Source organism: Priapulus caudatus, unplaced genomic scaffold (genome assembly GCF_000485595.1).
Source record: "Priapulus caudatus unplaced genomic scaffold, Priapulus_caudatus-5.0.1 Scaffold717, whole genome shotgun sequence".
Taxonomy (NCBI): Eukaryota; Metazoa; Priapulida; class Priapulimorpha; order Priapulimorphida; family Priapulidae; genus Priapulus; species Priapulus caudatus.
Window position 1 is genome coordinate 56,296 of NW_014577778.1, and position 6,238 is coordinate 62,533.

Genomic DNA, 6,238 nt, shown 5'->3' on the forward strand with positions numbered 1-6,238 from the left:
GAGAGAGAGACGAGAGAGGGAGAGAGAGAGAGAGATAGCGAGAGAGAGAAAGAGAGCAGAAGAGAGAGAGCGAGAGAGAGATAGCAGAGAGAAAGACAGAGAGACAGAGACAGAGAGAGAGAGACGAGAGAGAGAGAGAGGAGGGAAGAGAGAGAGAGAGAGACAGTCAGAGACAGAGACAGAGCAAAAGAGAGAATAGAGAGAGGAGAGTCAGAGACAGAGACAGAAGAGCGAATAGAGAACGAGAAGACAATGAGGAGAAATGCGTCATTCAAGCACTCGCCCGAAATAACAATTACGGAGCAAAGATCGCGAGAGAATCGTGGAAGAATCCCTTCCCCTGCGTAGCTTCCTGAGATACCTCCCCCATCCCCCTCCCCGCCGCGCATGCGTCACCTCACCCGGTAACGCTGTGGAGTGTAGTGAACCAGTAGCACAGCTGTCAGCAGGCCGGCCGATGAGCGAACGCGCGCATCCGCTAATGGCCGACGACCGCTCCCGATCCAGCGCCGATCACGCGCCTCTCAGCCACGGCGCACATCTCCCCGACGGCGGCGCTGGAACAACACACGAAGCGCGAAACCATCACTACCATGACGACCGTGACGTCTCGCCAGAGCGATAGTTCTGACCACGCCGCCAGGGGCGCCTTGACGCACCACAGGGGCGGCCCTCGATCGCCTCCAGAGGGCGCCGCACGCGCGGCGTCCGCACGACCGTGGGCGCCATCTCCTACAGGCTTCTACATGCAGCTCTCGCCTCGCGTAACCAACGGCAACCGACGTTCTGCGAACCCGGATCCTTTAGATAACCCTCGCTCCTACCTACCCCCTATAGAACAGTGCGGATCGCAAAAGTGAGGTAGACAACCCTAGACGCTAAACGTAAATAAACCCCAGCCCCCGCCCAACTAATAACAAATCACAGCCTCACCCTAACAATAGATACCCCCCCCACCCCCCGACACGCAACCCTGCCTGGACACCCAACGGTCGATCTATAGCAGTTTGCTCGCCCAACGTAGATTGCCCCGCCCCCAGCCCCACCCTGCCGATCTGTAGGCGCCACCCTGCCTGGGCACGGCGTCTCTCGCTCGCGGTGCGTAACGTGCGTGATCTACCGCTGCGGCCGCGCTCCAGCCGTAGATGCCCCCGCCCCCGCCCCCGCCACCATCAAGCCATGGCGCCCCTGGCTTCCCCTCGCTCGCAACGTTGAGCGTTCGTGGCGTACCTGCGTAGCTGCCCCGTGGCGCCCCTGGTCCCCTCTCCTCGCATCAGCGCTTACGTGCGTACCTGCGTAGTCTGCCCCGTGGCGCCCCTGCCGTCCCCCTCGCTCGCTCGCTCTCGCGTGCGTGCGTGGTACCTTGCCGTAGGCTGCGCGCGAAGCTCCCGCGTCTCTCAGCCGATGTTGAACGGCTGCCGTGAAGGCCAGTGAACAAGGCTTCCGCGGTCTATCTTCGACGGTCCCCACTGACCGAGCCGGCTGCGCATGCACGGACGTGGCGCGCAGCAGCGCTTGTTGGAGCGCCGTGAAGCGTACTGCTCAGGCCAGTACAGGTCCAGCCCGCGCACTGTCGTCGTGGCAACGAGACGCAGGGGAGGAAACACAAGAGAGCAGTTTAGACGAAAGTTTGTTACCAGCCGACCCAGAGATAGAATGCTCTGTTCGCCGTTCGCCGAGAAAAACAAGCAGAGAGCAGTGTTAGCCCTCCTTCCGCTCTGATCTAGTCGACCCCTCCCCCTCCCTTCATGACAGTCAACCCCCTCCTCCATAACCGGTCAACCCCTCCCTCTCCCTCCTCCCTGTGGACAGCCGTCAACCCCTCCCCCTCCTCTCCTATGACCAGTCAACCCTCTCCTTCCTCCCCGCTGACAGATCAACCCCATCTCCCTCCCCTCTCTCCCGTGACCGGTCAACCCCCTTCTCCCCCGATAGCCTCCCCCTCCCCTCCTCTCCCCGTGGACCACTCAACCCCCGGCCCCCTCCCCTGATCACCTCGTCTATCTCTGGCTGGCCGTACTTGGCTATGCGGTGCACACGCTCACGCGGCAGTGCAGGTAGACGTGAGTGTAATTCCTGCTGCCAGTAGCGCTGACAGTGTGAAGCACAGACGCTGAGCCTGCTCCTGCTCCGAAGCCTGCTGCAGCTTTCACCGACTGATCCACCGCCCACACCTGTACAGGTGAGAGACGAATACTCGTTAGCGACAGTGTGGTGCGTGCATACTACTACTGCTGCTGCTGCCTGCTACTACTGCTGCTACTGCTCACTGCTGCTTACTACTACTGCTGCTGCTACTGCTGCTACTACTACTACTGCCTGCTCTGTTGCCCTACTACTGCCCCTGCTGCTGCTGCTGCCTACTACTACTGCTGCTGCTAGCTACTGCCTGCTACTGGCTGCCTGCTACTACTGCTGGTGCTGCATGCTGCTGCTGCTGCTGCTGCGCTACTGCTGCCTGCTACTACTACTTCTGCTGCTGTTGCTACTACTACTGCGCTGCTGTTGTCTACTACTACTACTGCTGCTATGCCTGCTGCTGCTGCTACTCTGCTGCGTACTAGTTAGTCGTTGTCAATCGCCGTTGTAATTTCGTAACTCTGATCATCGTATGCGACCAACGAGAACCGATGATCGGTTACAATCGGTTACTCGGGGTGTTGAATGCCTGCCGTGCGCGTAACGTCATGTGACTGTGCTTGTTTAGCCCTGTTTTACTGTTTGTATTGCACTGATTTACTACTGTGTGATATAATACATGTACTGATTCTCATCACTTTTCCAAGTTTTCTTGTTCAAATTTAAAAAAAGAAAATTTTTTTAAATTTTTTTTTGTTTCGATGAAAATCGATTATGGATTTTGATAACCAAGCGCTTGGTTCGAGCCACTGTTCAACCGATGATCGAGTATAATCGATGATCGTGACATCACTAGTACTAGTGGTGGTATACCAGTGACAATGTACTACTGGTACCATGGACTAGTGACAATGTACTACTGGTACCATGGACTAGTGACAATGTAGTATGGGTACCGTGTAATAATGGCACTATTGGAAACACATGATAATGGTACCATGTACCACTGATAATATGTTATACTGGCACCCTGTACTACTGATGGTGTACTAATGACACCCTGTGCTACTGGTAACATGTACTACTGATGCTGTATATTCCTGGTAATGTGTACTAGTGATGGTGTACTAACAGTGCCATGCACTGCTGTTGGTACTGAGGCTGGTGTCACCACCACCACCAGCACCAGCACCAGCAGCAGCAGCAGCAGCAGCAGAAGCAGCAACAGCAGCAGCAGCAGCAACAGCAGCAGCAGCAGCAGCAGCAGCACCACCACCCACCACCAGCACCACACGCGTGTTACGTCCGCACACAGCTCACCTGTTCTGGACGAGATAGTGGTTGTCCCCGGTGTCAGGCGAGGAGGAGACGGACACCCAGCATTCCTCCGTGACAAGGTCCAGCCGCGGATCTACACACACACACAGAGGAGAGACGATGATGTTACGTCGTGATGCTTCATTCCATGAGAACCACGATTCCTACCGCGCGCATTCCCCTTCCACGACCTCACCGCCAATAATGATTACCAAGCTAATATAGGAAGACCACACACGGGCTACCACAAGTTGAAACTAGTCGTTCATTGCTAACTTTGAGTAGGAATTTCTTAAACAAAACTTTTCCCATATACATATACAATGGCAACATCCAACCAGCAAGCTAAATGCACGTGGGGGAAGCTGTGCCCTGTAGAGGCTGTCCAGGCCTCTTCTTCACACGTCTTTTAATATAGGAAGACCTACCCATCCCTTCCCCTCCTCTCCTCTCTCCCTTTCACACATTCTTCCGCTTCTCCCTTACACCGCTGAGCTCCGAAAACCCGACCGATCGATCCCAGATATGCATGTACCAGATATGCATGTACCAGATATGCACAAAACGTGCAACCCCTGTAACACCGCGCACACGACGCGACCGCTCACTCACTCACTCGCGCGCGCACGATCCTGCACCACCCCCTCACGCGTCCCCCGCGTCGCACGACCGCTCACTCACCTCCTAGCAGGCTGTTCTCTATGCAGAGTGGAGTCTTGTCGGTGACGTAGAGCGGGGGCAAGTCTGGACTGTGCGATGACGCCTGGCTGTAGACGTTCATAGAGAAGCTGTCAACACCCTGCAAGCAAAGACCAGTGTGAGTGCGGGACGCACTGATCTCTCACTCCTCTTTGTACAGGCAAAAGACCGTGTAGCGCAGAGGACGCACTGATATCTCACTACGTCTCTTTAGTACAGCAAAGACCAGTAGTGAGTGCAGGACGCACTGATATCTCACTACGTCCTCTTTGTACAGCAAAGACCAGTGTCGAGGCGCGGAGCGCCTGATATCCTCCACTACGTCTCTTTTGTACCAGCAAAGACCAGTGTTGATGCAGGAGCATGATATCTCACTACGTCTCTTTGTACAGCAAGACCAGTGTGAGCGCAGGACGCCACTGATATCTCACTACGTTCTTTGTACGAAGCAAAGACGCCCAGGTGAGTGGCGGAACGCACTGTACCGCCACTACGTCTCTTTGATAGCAGCAAAGACCAGTGTGAGGCGCGGACGCCACTGATATCTCATTACGTCTCTTGTACAGCAAAGACCAGTGTGGTGACCACGCGTCTACCATCTACTCTCTCACATGCTGATCACTCACCACGTCTCTGCTCTCACACATAACATGTTTCTTGTACCACGACGCTTCTCACTACCCCCTGTCACTCACCCCTCACTATGCCGCCCCGTGCGTGGCGTGTGTGCGTGCGTGCTGGGTATTTCGTGGTGTGTTACACGCGCGTTGAGACTCACGTACTTTCACTTCGAGGCCTTGTCCCGCACGGCGGAATCCTGTAGAGCAGTAGATCGTCGTAGGATGAGGTCAACACAACTCCTCCTCCTCCTCCTCTTCCTCAGGCGTCATCAATGTGTCATCAAGCCGCCTCCCGGCGGGGGTGCCGCCCGCCGCCCCCGCTGCCCTCTCTCCCTCGCCGCCACACGACCTGCAAGAGGGAGCCACCGTGAGCCATCGAATGCGAACGTGCGGAGTGGATCACCAGGTCGGCCGCTGATGACGATTATCCTGTCGGAGATGCGAAACACCGCGCACCTTGGAGACAGGTAACCAGGCAAATCAGCCTGCGCAGCTAACCACATTAAGCCGACACTATACCCTGTCTAAGGGTAACGCACAATTTACACTGCGTCGTTAACGACGTTGAGCAGCGAGCAACCTATACACCTGTCTCAGGTAACGCACAATTTACCTGCGTGTTAACGACCGTTAGAGGAGTAACCTATACACCTGTCTCAGGTAACGCACAATTTACCTGCGTGTTAACGACCGTTAGAGGAGTAACCTATACACCTGTCTCAGGTAACGCACAATCTACCTGCGTGTTAACGACCGTTAAGGAGTACCTATACACCTGTCTAGTAACGCACAATTAACCTGCGTTATGTTAACGCCGTTAGAGGAGCGAACCTATAACACCCTGTCTCAGGTAACGTACAATTTACCTGCGTGTTAACGACCGTTAGAGGAAGCCAACCCTATACACCTGTCTCACGGTAACGCACATTTACCTGCGTGTAACGACCTTAGAGTGGAGTAACCTATAAACCTGTCTCAGGTAACGCACAATTTACCTGCGAAGGATTAACGACCGTTAGAAGAGTAACCTATACAACTGTTGCAGCAGGTTGCGCTAGAAATCTTAGACGACCGTTACGCGAACGCTCGAGCGATCCTCCCCGCTCTCAGCTTGCCTTAAAATAATTAATATTATTATTATTAATTGTTAATAAATATATAATTATTAATATATTATTTACAATTAAATATTAAGAGCTAGACGGCGTCGCTTCAGAGACAGATGCGGGGAATCGAATACATCACGCTGAGCTGTCGTCCGCTCGTTTGCTCGGCTGCCGGCAGTTTACACAGCTGCCTCCCACTGTTTACCATCTACGCTCGCCTCCACTCAGCACGCCCGCGCAATCTCGTGATCGACACGCGACACAGACGAGGGACATGCGACAGCGTCACGCGACACAGACGAGGGACATGCGACAGCGACACGCGACACAGACGAGGGACATGCGACAGCGACACGCGGCACAGACGAGGGACATGCGACAGCGACACGCGACACAGACGAGGGACATGCGACAGCG

At 54.8% G+C, this 6,238-nt stretch overlaps 1 long non-coding RNA gene across 1 annotated transcript in view; it reads right to left on the bottom strand.

The window, feature by feature from the left end:
* Positions 1 to 1,531: 1,531 nt before the first annotated feature.
* LOC106813038 overlaps positions 1,532 to 6,238 on the bottom strand; it is a 5,334-nt gene continuing 627 nt past the window's right edge. The window contains exons 2-5 of the long non-coding RNA XR_001394416.1: positions 4,078 to 4,195; positions 3,400 to 3,490; positions 1,996 to 2,174; positions 1,532 to 1,570 (exon numbers count right to left, since the gene is read on the bottom strand). This is a non-coding gene — a long non-coding RNA (uncharacterized LOC106813038). The remainder of the gene's footprint in view (positions 1,571 to 1,995; positions 2,175 to 3,399; positions 3,491 to 4,077; positions 4,196 to 6,238) is intronic.